We start from the raw sequence: 14,667 nt of genomic DNA, 5'->3' as shown, positions 1-14,667 counted from the left end.
ATGAAACAAAATTAAAAACATCTCAACTGTATTAGTCATATTTAAAATTTTGTCTGTATTTATATGTTTTGACATCTTGGAACCTTGCTAATCTTAGAGAGACTTCCTCTTCCAGGGCTAGCTAATTTCTAGAAATAGTAAACAATTTGCCTGCCAACAAGTCTTTCGTATGCAAACCAACAAATTCACAGACCAGTCTCCTCTTTTACCCTCTCACACATCAAGCCAATATTCTCCCTGCCCTAAATCATCCCAGGGTCAGGTACAGGATGACTGGGGACCATCTCTGTAACCTGCTAAAATTATTCAAACTCACCAATCCTAAAATATTTACCTTGCCTTGCCCATTCCTTCCCATGAAAACCACAATAAAGGCTGGCACCCATATTTCCCCCTCACTCCTTCTGCCTCCTGATTGACACTAGTACTTCCCTCTGTGGCCCTGCAAGATGCGACAAAACCCTCTCTTCTTAGGAACAATTGTAATAAACTCTTATTTCAAAAGCAGTGGTCTCATGTCTGTCATTTTACCATACCTGATTACCAAATAGATCTCAGGAATATTTCAAGACGTCGACCAAATGAAATGATAATTGATTATCAAAAACTCTACTCCTGTCATATATCACACTACTAAGGAACATAGTCATATGATCATTTCACTGGAGCAGAGAAAGTAGTTGATAAAACTCAATCAAATATATCCATCCAAAACCTAGAGCAAACATATTTAATTGTGACACTTTTGACACACCCTCATAAAGTCAGAGTCTCCATAAACATCGATAAGTGCTTCTGTCCAACATTATGCTGGAGGTCCTATCCAATGCAAAAAGTGAAGAAAAATAAAGTGTATCTAAATTGGATTAGGAAGAGACAACCTGTCTTTGTTTGAAGATTGTGTGATAGTCTACATAGAAAATTCAAGAGGAGCTACAGATAAATTATTAAAACAGATAAAGATTCATCAAGTTTGCTAGATGAAATATCAACCTAGAAGCCCAAATGAAGTCCTCAGGGTGCCTTCACATTGTGTTTTATAACATAATACTGAGTGACAAAAGCAAATTTCACAAAGATTCATATGGTTTGGTCCCCTTTACATAAAGTTCAAAACCCCCAAAGTAATACTCTGTATGTTCTAGGGATGTATACAAATGTAATAATTTAGCTAAAGCTTGCGTGCTAATGATAAATTCTAAATTCACGATGCTGATTACCTTGCGGAGAGAGGAAGGAAAATGAGCCGAGAGTGATAAAACTGAAGCTTCATCTAGATCTACCATTATTTCCCCTTAAAAATCAAATGCAAATGTATTAACAAATTAAGATTTGCTAAAACTGAGTATACCTTATATTTATTGCTACAGTTTTCTGTATGAAATATTTCATGATAAAACCAAAAGAATTAGAGAAATAAGTTAGAAAGCTGTATGGTAATCTAGGTGAAAGTCAATAGGGATATGGTCCAAGACAGTAGTCTGGAATGGAAGTAAAAGAAAGAAATATTTAGTCTAGACAGGAAAATGGGAGTAGGGAGGAAGCACGTACACTATCACTCGGGTGTCTAGCTGAGAGGACAGTGCAGATAAAATTGTAACCACTGAGACGTGACAGGAGTGTGTTTTCTGCCATGTTTCATTTGAAAGATGCAGAAGACCTCCTGATGAAAGCATGAGACCAAAAGTTGGAGACATGATTCGGAATTTGGGAGGAAGTATGGATGGGGAACATGAGTGTGGGGATTGCTAGCACTATAGACAGTAATAGGAAATATGTGGGTAGGTGAGACCATCCAGGTGATGGCAGCAGAGTGAAGAGTAGCCGAAGGAGGAGGACAAAGTCCTTAGAAACATTAATATTTAAGGGGTTGGAAGAGTAGGGGAAGTCTAGAGAATGGTTGGAGATACATGGAGGAGAGGCCCATGGAGATGGAAATTTCAAGGAGGTGCATTCGGTGATTTCACGTATCACTGAGTTCAATAAAATAAGGATTAAGAAACATGGCATTTAAGGGGTGCCTAGGTGGCTCGGTTGATTAAGTGTTAGACTTTAGCTCAGGTCATGGGATCGAGCCCATGTCGGGCTTCCTGCTCAGCAGGGAGTCTGCTCTTCCCTCTCCCTCTGCCCCCACCAAGCCTCCTACCCTGCTTGTGCGCTCTCTCTCCCTCTTTCTCTCTTGCAAATAATAATAAAAAAAGAAACACATCATTTAAGTTTTGCAAATAGGAGGTTACTTGTGGCCTTAACAAGAGTGGTTTCAGGGGGGATCCCTGGGTGGCGCAGCGGTTTGGCGCCTGCCTTTGGCCCAGGGCGCGATCCTGGAGACCCCGGATCGAATCCCACGTCAGGCTCCCGGTGCATGGAGCCTGCTTCTCCCTCTGCCTATGTCTCTGCCTCTCTCTCTCTCTCTATGTGACTATCATAAATAAATAAAATTAAAAAAAAAAAAAAAAAAAAAAAAAAAAAAAAGAGTGGTTTCAGGGAATTGGGGTTTGGGGGGAAAAGCCAAATTGAAATGAGTCAAGGAATGAATGGCACGAGAATATAGGAGTATAGATCACTCTTTTAAGAGTATCACTACTGGTATTAGCATTATAATTGCCAGAAATATCACCACTACCAACAGTGATAATCCTTTTCCCCATTACTACTACAATCACCACCCAGTCCACTGGCCTTTTGATAATGTCTTTTCCCTTCTCTCTGCTTCTTTCTGTTCCCTTCTCAACCAATCATACATAGTTACACACATCTGAAACTGCTTGAAAGTATAAAGTTGAACAAATATTGAAATGGCTGCACTAATGCTTCAGCGAAACTTGACCATATTTTTTTAACGATTTTATTTGTTTGTTTATTTATTTATTTATTTATTTATTTATTTATTTATTTGAAAGACAGAGAGAGAGAGCATGAGGAGGGGAGGGAAGAGCAGAGGGAGAAGTAGTCTCCCCGCTGAACAGGGAGCCTGACGCCGGGCTCGATCCCAGGACCCTGAGATCCATGACCTGAGCCAAATTCGGAAGCGTAACTAACTGAGCCACCCAGGAGCCCCTTGATTTTAAAGTAACCTTTTTTCTCTCTTCCACAAACTTCCCCTCCCTCATTAGCCTTTTGTTTCAGGAACCTGGTACCAACATGAGGATGACAAAGAGGCCAGCTAGATCCCATATTTCCCTATAAACACCCCCTCCCAAGCTCCTTCCTCTCAGTGGACTTATAGTTTTTCAAGGCCATAGCCTGCTGCAGCCTCCTTTGCCCAGCAAAGAAACAAAGCTGTTATATTCCTCTTTATGCCAAACTCCGTCTTTGCATCATATTTTGGCTCCAAAGCACAGAGATCAGTTTTTTAACAACACATCTACTACATTTGTTTAGGTCTGTATATAAGGTAAGATTTTTGCCCTTGAGGGGGTTACTTTGTAGTGGACAGGACAGACATGCAAACATGTGACTTTAATGTTTGTCCTCTGTGGTAGTCATTCATATTATTCACCAGATATATCCAGCTCTCCTTCTGTAAACATAGTAGAATTACACTTCCTTGCTTCTGTAGCTGGGTAGGGCCATCTGCTTAATTCTGGCCACTGAATTCGTGAGTTAAAGAGATCTATGCTCCTTCTAAGCTACACATTTAAATTTAATTGCTCATGTGACACCCTTTAGAGCTAAACTACAGTAGGAGTGATTAACTATTGCCTCTGGGCCAAATCCAGCCTATAGCTTATTTTATAAATAAAGTTTTATTGGAAAACAAATGTGCCCATTTGTTTACATATTGTCCAAGGCTGCTTTTTTAAAAGATTTTATTTATTTATTCATGAGAGACACCGAGAGAAGCAAAGGGAGAAGCAGGCTCCCTGCAAGGAGCCTGATGTGGGACTCAATCCCATGACCCCAGGATCACAACCTGAGCCAAAGGCAGATGCTCAACCACTGAGCCACCCAGGTGCCCCTGTGCTCTAATGGCAGAGTAGTTGTGGCAAAGATTGTATGGCTCTCAAAAGCTACAATCATTTACTATATGGAAAAAGTCTGCTGACACTTTAACACAACCTACCTTATCCTGAGGATAGAGGCAAATGGGAGCAAGCTCAGATTTGCATTCCCTGGCTGTAAGGGATTTCTACAGACTGAGCATTTATGCTTTGACCCCCCAGATCCTTTTTTAAAAAAGATTTTATTTATTTTTATGACTGAGAGATAAAGAGAGCCAGAGAGCACAAGCAGGGGGAATGGCAGAAAGAGAGGGAGAAGCGGACTCCCTACCAAGCTGGGATCCTGATGCAGGCTCGGTCCCAGGCCCCTGGAATCTGTTATTCATAAACCACCTTGTCTGTGGCATTCTGTTATGGTAGCCTGAACAGATTAAGATAGGAATAAAGGGAGTATTGAGGGATGCTCAATATGATAAATCAATTTTTATTTTTAAATTTTTAAAAAGATCTATACTTATTTATTCATGAGACACACATAGAAAGAGGCAGAGACATAGGCAGTGGGAGAAGCAGACTCCCTGCAGGGAGCCCGATGTCAGACTCAATCTCAGGACCCTGGAATCACAACCTGAGCCAAAGGCAGACATTCAACCACTGAGCCACCCAGGTGCCCTGATAAAGCAATCTTTAAAAGGCAGAGGTGTCCAAAGGAGGGCTGGGCTGTCTTGCAGCAGTGAAGAGTGCAGGTGGCCCTGGGGTATGGAGGATGAGTTCCCTGTTGCCCCAAGTATTTAAGAAGAAGTTCCCTTACCTCTTAGGAAAATAACATATTAGTTTTTATAGCTGCATAACAGATACCTATAAACGTAGAGGTTTAAAACAACATACATTTATTTGCTTACAGTTTTATAGGTCAGAAGTCCAGCACAGCATTGCTGGTTCTCTGCTCAGCATATCACAGGGCTGAAATCAAGGTGTTGGTCAGGCCAAATTCTCATCAGGAGATTCTAGGGAAAAGTCCACTTCGGAGCTCATTCTTGTTGTCAGAATCCAGTTCCTTGCGGTTATTAAAAAGAAAGAAGCCCCAACTGGAGTTATTTGCTTCCCATGACAGCAAACTGAGATCTCGATTACCATTTCAGCCTCTCCTGGGAGTGTGACCTTGCAACAGCTAATCTGAAACTTTAGGATCAGCACGAGGGACATAACGTATGATCAAAACTCTGCTGGTCTTTCTCCCCTACCCTAAGAAAGAATCTGTCCTGGCCTGAAATAATATTTCCATTTATTTTGCTGATAGCTTCCTTGCCCCACCCTCCTGCCTATAAAAACCTTCGATTTTGTACAACTCCTCCAAGCATCTCTCTACTTGCTAGATGGGATGCTGCCCAATTCATGAATCACTTAATAAAGCCAATTAGATCTTCAAATGTGCTCAGTTGAATTTTATTCTTTAATAGAGTGAGGTCCCTGTTTCCTTGTTGGCTGTGAGCCAGGGGCTGCTGTCAGCTCCTAGAGGCTACTCACCTTCCTTGTCCTGTCTTCTTCCATCTTCAAGTCAGCAATGTGTTTTGAGTGTCTCATTTCCTGTCTGTGACCAGTTGGAAGAAACTGCTTTTAAAAGGCTCATGTGAGGGGTGCCTGGGTGGCTCAGTCGGTTAAGCGTCTGTCTTCGGCTCAGGTCATGATCCTGGAGTCCTGGGATTGAGCCCAGCGCCTGGCTCCCTGATCAGTGGGTAGTCTGCTTCTCCCTCTCCCTCTGCCCTCTGCTTGTGCTCTCTCTCCCTCTATCTCAAATAAATAAATAAATAAAATATTTTTTAAAAAATAAAGGCTCATGTGATTAGGTCAGGCTACCTGGATGGTCTCCCTGTCTTAAGGTCAATGGTGCCATATAACAAAATCAAAGTATGGGAGTAAAATTCATCACGTTCAGTGTCCAGGCATTATGCAAGATGTGTATGTGGTAGTGGTGGTGGAAGGTGATCTTGGAGACCATGTTAGAATTCTGGCTACTAACCATAAGGGGATGCTAATGGACACTGTAGCACTCAGCTAAACAAATTAATGTTCAAAATACCTTCTAATCTTGAGAATCTATGATTCCGTAACTACACTGAAGTTTGAATTGAAAGGAGGGGCTTAAGTCACAATTGCTGCCTACATGCACTTTATAGTGTGGTTAACATGAATACAACTAGCAACACTGTGTTAAATGAATGGTTAAACTGCAGTTTAAGAGTCTCCAGAAGGCCAAGGGGGAATGAGATTGCCGAGGACTAAAAGGGTTAGAATATTTTCTTGGAGAAGATGTGATTTGAACTGTTACTTGAAGTAGGAAGAGATAGAAATAAAGTCTTTCCTTTTTCTAAAACTCTGGATGGTTTTTATTCACTGTAAGTTGACATTTCTAAAGTGTGATACTGAAAAATAGGCTAAGAAAATTTATTTAAAGCTTAGAAATAGGCAAAAGGAAGCCTACGTATCTTTGCAAAGTCATACCAGAGTATTGGCAACATGTTCATTCTGTCTGAGGATTAATTCTCTAGATCAGTGGTTCTCAAACTTTCATATGCCTCAGAATCCCCTAAAGGGCTAAGCCCTATCCTAGACTTTCTGATGCAGTAGATCTTGAGTGGGGCTCAAGAAATGGCATTTCTAACAAGATTCCAGGTGATGCTGGTCTTGGGAGCACACTTCAAGAACCCTTCGGTCTAGAGGAACGTAACATCGTCTGACTTACTATTTACTGCTGTTTATCAAGGCAGAGATTCTGCTGAGTGACAGGTAAATTTGTAGAAGTTGCCAAGGACTTTTGTACAGTGGAAATGCAAATTATCTGCCCAATGAAAAAGATAACCCCAATGGTTAGTTTTACTGCCCTATAAAACTTTAAGGTTTCAGCAATTTAGCAATCTTATTTCAGCATTTTCTCTCTTTCAGTTGACTGTATACTGGTTTCTCGGATCCTTCTTTGAACCAGCTTTACCATCCCACTGATGCACACTCTCATTAACAAGTTAAATAAACCTTTGTGTTAAATAAATTTCTGACATATGCTCACTATGTTAGTATGATAGTCATGATTTTTAACTTTTTGAAAATTATACCCTGACAGGGCTGTGTGATCAAATAAGTTTTGACAAGTCAAGTTAAGGAAATTTACTCAGGATTCTTAACAATGCACCTCTCCCAGCCTTTAATTTGCTATTTAAAAAGTAGATGATGCAGCATTTTACCAATTTATTTGACACCGGACACTTTTTACTCCAAGTGTCTCTAGAAAACACTGCTCTACATAGTTATTACCAGTGACATCATGGCCATTCCCACCATCTCTAAAAGAAATATAAGTTACCTAAGGGCACACACTGACTCTCATCTCAGTGGTAGCAGCTTATTTTTAAAGACAAGGAAGAGATCTTTTGTTGTCAATTGGCATTGAGGAGGCCTCCATCACCAGATGCAGGGTGGGGGACAGTTTGTCTCCTTTTTATCTCCTAACACCAAGTGAGACTCCAAATTCCCCTGAGAGTTCATGTGAAATGACAGAGAAATATCCAATGCAGTTTTTCGTGCTGGAGCCAAGTCTCCCAATGCCAGAAATCTTTCTTTTTCAGCGCAGCAAAATGTTTGTAGATTTCTCCTTTTCCAGTGTGTCTGGGATAACTCTCCCACAGAATTGGAGAGCACTCACTGGTGGTTTCGGAGCAAAAGTAGTTGCCATGTCAGGAATTCTTGGTTCTGTTTCTACAGCCCCACATCAGCAGAGGCCTGGATTGAGCCCAAACCCATGTTCCAATTATGGTTTCTCATTCTGGAAAGCTCTTTTGTCATTTGGGGCCTTTTATCCCCCAGCAAGGCTCTCACTTTCCCTCTCCACAGCCAACTGACTCCCTTGAGTCCTAAACTAAAGTTGGAGAATGTGAGGATTGTAAAGATTGACAGTTTGTGGTTTCCTTCAATTTAGAAGCAAACCTTATAGGGGCTCATGTCTTTAAATCTATGAAGTAGAGAAACTGCTTTCCTTACGGGTGAGCAAAGACCTGGGAGGCTGTTCCTATGGTCAGTTGTGTGTTCGTCCAAAGTGAGGAAATCGCATAGGTTTATGTTTGAGGTTCCTGGAAGTATTTCCACCGATGGGATTGTGAGGTATTTCTTCCAACCTTGGAATCTGGCCACCTTTTGCCTACCTACTGGAGTGTATTTTCTCAGGCAGCCATTCCCCGTGTTCCATTGATATGGAGCACTCATTGAAGTCAGTAACCTCATTCTCGGGCCACGTAAGAACCGAGGTGTATGGAGATTCTTAGCATCCACATGGAAATCCATGAGTCCACACTCACACTACCCCCACCGGTCCCCTTGATACTGTGCAGACTGAAACAGATCCTGACTCTATGGAACTACTCAAGGCTGGAGGAAAAGGTTCCTTCAAGTGAGTCCATAAGTTCCAAAGCTGAACCCTGGCTTTCTCCATAACTACTGTCAAGGCCACACCACATGCCTACAGCAATGAAGGCCAACCCTGTGAGCAAGCCTTCCTATATTTGGTCAATTTTGTTCCTTCTTCCCTCGTAGTTTACTGTCGACCACACAAGCAAAGCACTTTTCATACTGTCACGAGATTTGCTCTTTGCCTTGCAAAAATGTTCATATAATTCATTCTATTTGCATGCGTGGTGGTGACCATCTTGCATCTTTTTTAAATTTGAACTTTTTATTTTGAGATACTTGTAGATTTACATGCAGTTGTAAGAAATGGTACAGAGAGATCCTATGTGCCATTTACCCAGTTTCCCCCCAAAGTGGCATCTTGCAAAACTGTAGTACAGTATCACAACCAGGATATTGACATGGATGCAGTGCAGAAAAAGAATCATTCCATCTCCACAGGGATCCCCCTTGTTGCCTTTTATGGTTGCATCCACCACTCTATCTCCCTTCACCTGCCCCTACCTCTGGAAACCACAAATTTGTTCTCCATTTCCAAAATTTTATCTTTTCAAAATATTATATAATTAGAATCCCATAGTACATAACCATTTGGAATTGGCTTATTATTTTTTTTACCTAGCATAATTCCCTAGAAGTTCATCAAAATCATTACATGTATCCATAGGTCACCCCTTATTACTGCTGAGCAGCATTCAACGATATGAATATACCACCATTTGTTTAACCATTCAACCATTGAAGGACATCTGGGTAATTTTCCAGTTTGGGACTATTACATTTGTGCACAGGTTTTTATGTGCACAGAATTTAAGCTTTCATGTTATGTGTGCAATTTTCTGGGTCATATGGTAATTTTATGTTTACTTAAGAGACTGCCAAACTGTTCTACAGGATTGTTCTACCATTTTACATTCCTACCAGCAATGTATGAGAGATCCAGTTTCTCCACATCCTTGTCAGCATTTGGTGTTATCACTATTTTTTATTTTAACTCTTCTGAGGGGTGTGTAGGGATATCTCATCGCGGTTCTAATTTGCATTTCCCTAATGACTAATGACATTGAACATTTTTCATGTGTTTATCATCTGTATGTCATCTTTGGGGAAATTCCTGTTTATATCCTTTGCTCATTTTCTTATTGAATTTGTTGTTTCTTTACTGTTGAATTTTGAGTGTTCTTGCTTTGTTTTAGATTCAAGATCCTTGTCAGATATGTGGTTTGAAAATATCTGAGCAAGTTCTATTGATCTGTCCTTAAGTTCACGGATTGTATCTTCTATCATCTCCATTCTACCACTGAGCCCCCAGCCAGGGAGTTTTTATTTCTCTTGTTATAATTTTCAGTTTTTAATTTCCATTTAGTCCATTTTTATAACTTCTGCTTCTTTCCTGACATTTTAAATTATCTTTCATTTGTTTCAATATAATTTGTAATTGCTTGTTCAATCATTTGTATGATGGTTACTTTAAAATCTTTATCAGGTAATTCCAACATCCAGTTCATCTCTGTGATGGCACCAGTTAAACGTTTTCTTTTTTTCCTTCAAGTTGTGGTTTTCCTGGTTTCTGATGTAGAGTGATTTTCAATTATATCTGGACATTTTGGCTATTACATTAGGAGACTGTGGGTCCCATTAACTTCTTAATTTTAATGGGGAGTCATTTTGTTTAGATTTACTATGCAGGTCCTTGTTTAATTTTTTAAAAAGATTTTATGTATTTATTCATGAGACACACAGAGAGAGAGGCAGAGACATAAGCAGAGGGAGAAGCAGGCTCCTCATGGGGACCCTGAAGTGGGACTCCATCTCAGGACCTGCAGATCACGACCTGAGCCAAAGGCAGATACTCAACCACTGAGCCACCCAGGTGCCCAAGTCTTGGTCTAATTATTGAACTGTGATTCCAATATAATTACCAGAGTTTTGGGGATGCTATTTTTTGTCTACTTGACTTACCTCAAGCCACCAGAGCTTTCATTGATCCTTTGTTAATGCTGTTGGAGGGAGCTGAAGAAGTAAGCTTGCTCTAGGCTAGGCTGGTGAAAACCTGTACGTGGGGAAAGGAGTTTTCCCGCTTTAGGGATGAATGGAGCTCCCGGGTGCTTTTTTTTTTTTTAAGATTATTTATTTATTTATTCATGAGAGACACAGAGAGAGAGGCAGAGATGTAGGCAGAGGGAGAAGCAGGCTCCCCGCAGGGAGCCCAATGTGGGACTCAATCCCAAACCTCTGAGATCACACCCTGAGCTGAAGGCAGATGCTCAATCGCTGAGCCACCCAGGCATCCCTTCCAGGGTGCTTGTTATTCCAGGCTCCTCCCGATAGCAGGCTCCTCCCATCTGTGGGGGATGGAGAGTGCCTCCTAGTGGAGTGCTTGTGAAGGTTCCTTGGAATGTCTCGGGGCGGGGGGGCGGGCAGGGAGAGTCTTAGGCCTGGAGGGACAAATAGCCTTCCTGGCAGTCTCCCCACGGCTTCTTGGGCGGTGGTGTAAAGTGCATCCCAGTCTACACACTTACTGTGCATGATTCCACTTACCAGTTCCCTCCCGCTGCATGTATGGTGTCTCTGAGTGGGGGAGGAGGGCCTTGGGCCCAATAGGGAAGCAGAATGCTTCTCAACTGGCACTTGCATTGGGATCCCCTTTGCCAGCACCCTTTAGCTGTGTGTTGTCTCTGGACGGGGTGAGGAGAGGAGTCTCAAACAGAGTAAAGATACCCTGATCACTTATTGTCAGTGTAGCATCCAATAGATTCCCTTTGCTGGGGCTCCCGTTTCATCTGAGGAAGGAGTGAGCTTATCAGGGCTACCCTTTTTCTTAATAGGTTGTGGGTTTGGAAAATACTAGTTCTGAGTGTTCTTCTGTTGCATGGTGGTTTGTAAACTGTCTTGACACTGTGGTGTTCCTCTAGTCCTGTGGTCTGTCTTCCACCTTTCAGAGCTTTTCTTTGGGAGTCTTATGAGTTATTTTCAGGGCTCACAGTTGTATGCAGAAAAGAGCAAAAGAGATGAGTCTACACCATCTTGTCCAGAGCAGAAGTCTAATTTTTCTTATTCCTATATAATCTCTATTTTAGCATTCGTAGCAATCTGACAAGTTTCTTTACTATCACTTTGCCTTTATCACTGCTTTTGCACTTATCAGATATTAGATAGTTAATAATATTTATAAAACATTACAACCAAGAGCAAGGTCAGTAAATATGCAAGCGTCTAACAAATACTGTGAAAATAGAGACCCAAATCCTGGCATGTAAGCACTAAAAACACAGTAATCATGCTTTTGTTATAGAACAGGACTTTCTTTGTTCTTATGTAGACTTTTAAGTAAAGAAGACTCACATATTTGTAATCATAGTGACCGTTTATTGAACTCTTATAGTCCCCAGGCAATATGCTAAAGGCCTTTAGTATATTATCTCACTAACTCTTGACAATAACCATATATGATAATGTAGTGGGTTGAATAGTGTCCCCCCACCAAATGATAGTTCAAGTCCTAACCCTCAGTGTTGGTGAATATGACCTTATTGGAAAAAGATGTGTAATTTACAGATATAATTAAGTGGAAGGGGGTGCCAGGGTGGTTCAGTAAGTTAAGCATCTGTCTTCAGCTCAGGTCATGATTCTGGAGTTCCAAGGTCGAGCCCCACATGGGGCTCTCTGCTCAGTGGGGAGTCTGATGTTCCCTCTCCCTCTGTCCTTCCCCCTACTTGTGCTCGCTCTCTCTCTTTCAAATAAATAAAGTCTTAAAAAAATTAAGTGGAGGATTTCAAGATGAGATCATCCTGGGTTGTGGCAGGCCCTAAATCTGGTACCCGTCTAAAGGGAGATTTGAGATGCAGAGAAGAAGGCCATGTGAACGCAGAGGCAGAGATTGGAATAATGAAGCCACAGGCCAGAGAATGCCAAGGATTGCTGGCAGTCACCCAAAGTTGGGAGAGAGGAGTGGAATGGATTCTTTTTCCCAGCCTCTAGAAGCAACCAACCCCACCAATACCTTGCTTTCGGACTTCGGGCCTCCAGAACAATGAGGCAGTACATTTCTGTTGTTTTAAATCACTGAATTTGTGGTCATTTTGTTACAGCAGCCCCAGGAAACTAATACAGGTATGATTGTTTGCCACCATCTTACAGATGAGGAAACCGGATTGGAAAGGTTAAATGACTTGCATATGTTCACACAGCTTGTAAGTAAAGGAGCTGGGAATTAAGCCCATGACTATCTGCTGCAAAACTTGTCTTTTTCAACCTTAACCTTCTAAAATTTTATTGATAACAAATTAAAAACAGCACCATGGCCTTCATGCTTACCACTCGGCCTACTCCTTCTTCGGGGGCATCTCCATACTCCAAGACTTCCTTCCATTGCTCTTAAGCTATTCCTCCTCCATGTTGCTATTTGAGATGAGTGATTAGAGTTGGCACATTATGGTTGGGTATTACTGACCGTGAGTTTTTCCATCTCAGGAAAAGTTTAAACTGGTTCTAGGAGAGAGAACATTGCTTAACACAATGGAGAAGCTCCTGAGAGGGTGTCTTCAGGCCATGAGCAGCCAATCAGAGGTAGAGATGCTTTTAAGCTGAGCAAGGTCTGTCATGTCCATTCAAATCACTCATGCTAATGCCTTGCTTCCACCACACTTAAAGCCAGCCCAACTATTGTTTTGAGGATCAGACTATAGCAAGAGATATTTGCCTCCTGAAACTCAGTCTTGGGGCATTGGGATTGAGCAAGAGTTGTCATCCAGTTTGCCCCCTGCCAAGAAACCTTATATCAGGGGCTGAGGAGAAAAGCAACAATTGCTACTTCCTTGTGGTTCTTCTAAAAGTGTTTCTTCTAATAAGATGTCATTAAACATTATGCACAGTTGGCCGGATATTAAAATTATAGATGAAAACATTTTTTTAAAAATGTGTTCATGTAAAAATAAACCAATGTGTGAGAACAGAGTGCCTAAGCAGCAGACGGCATACTCTGGGGTGGGGTGTCCCGATGCCAGGTCTGTCACCAAATTTGGTGTCATTTGAGTAAGTCGTTTCAATCTCAAATACTTACTAAACGCCTACTGTGAGCTAGGTATTGTTCTGGCCAATTCTCTGCTTGGTGTCGGCTACATTGGATAAATTCTTAACTCTCCCTTCTGAATATAACTACGATGAAACACTATCACTTTTTTTTTCTTCTTCTGGCAGGAGTTAGGAGAGATGGGAGCAGATAATTCTAGAACCAAGTAAATCTGAGACTAAATTCCGTTTTAACTTTGAACTCGCCAAATGGAACATTTTCCACATTCGCTCAGCTGACAACCGTGAGCAAATGGCTCAATGGTCAGAAGTCAGAGAATTAGCAATCAGTTCTTTTCTGAAAGATGAGGCAAAGAACTATTTCTTGAATACTGGCTAATTACTTAAATCTTGTTGGAAAAGAAATATCCTAAAGCATAGCAGTTAAGTGGTCTGGGGAAACATGGGCACATGAAACTTTATTAATGTAATCAGATCTTAGAAAATATGAACTTGTGCCTCAGTGTTTTCTTTTTTTTATTTTTTTTTAAGATTTATTTATTTATTCATAGAGACACACAGAGAGAGAGAGGCAGAGACACAGGCAGAGGGAGAAGCAGGCTCCACACAGGGAGCCCGATGTGGGACTCGATCCTGGGTCTCCAGGATCACACCCTGGGTGGAAGGTGGCGCTAAACCGCTGAGCCACCTGGGCTGCCCCTACCTCAGTGTTTTCTTTTTGAGAACTTTGAGGAACAAAATGTCCTTAACAGTGAAACTCTTCATATGGCAAGAGTCCCCGTGAGTTGAGCCTAAGAGGGGGTGGGCAGCGCAGAACCCAGTGCCATGACTGAACAACCTCAACAGCTTGCCTTGTGATCTGGTCACTGATGGAGAAGATACCTGCCTTTAGGGCAGGCCCAGCACAGAGGCAATCTTTGAACTCTAAGCCACCATATGCTGGCAGTAAAAAGGTGGCATGATTGGAGTTGGGCTGGGGATTGGCTCCAGAAAATACTGTGTAAACAACCATATCCAGTGTCAGAGGTAGATATATTCTTGGTGATCAAGAGCTATTCCAACAGGGTCAGTTGTGTGAAATGATGATAGTGGTAAAGCAACCTTAAATCTTATGGAGTCACCTAGCATCTACCTGGTCCACGCAAGCAACAAAGACCTCTCAGGTCTAAAGGAGTGACATCAGTAAAAGACAGAGAAAGACATCAAAGGTCCCAAGAATTTTTATTTGCCCAAATGATTA

Source organism: Canis aureus, chromosome X (assembly GCF_053574225.1).
Source record: "Canis aureus isolate CA01 chromosome X, VMU_Caureus_v.1.0, whole genome shotgun sequence".
NCBI classification, from domain to species: domain Eukaryota; kingdom Metazoa; phylum Chordata; class Mammalia; order Carnivora; family Canidae; genus Canis; species Canis aureus.
The sequence above is the reverse complement of the archived record's forward strand: the minus strand, read 5'-3'. Positions refer to the sequence as shown.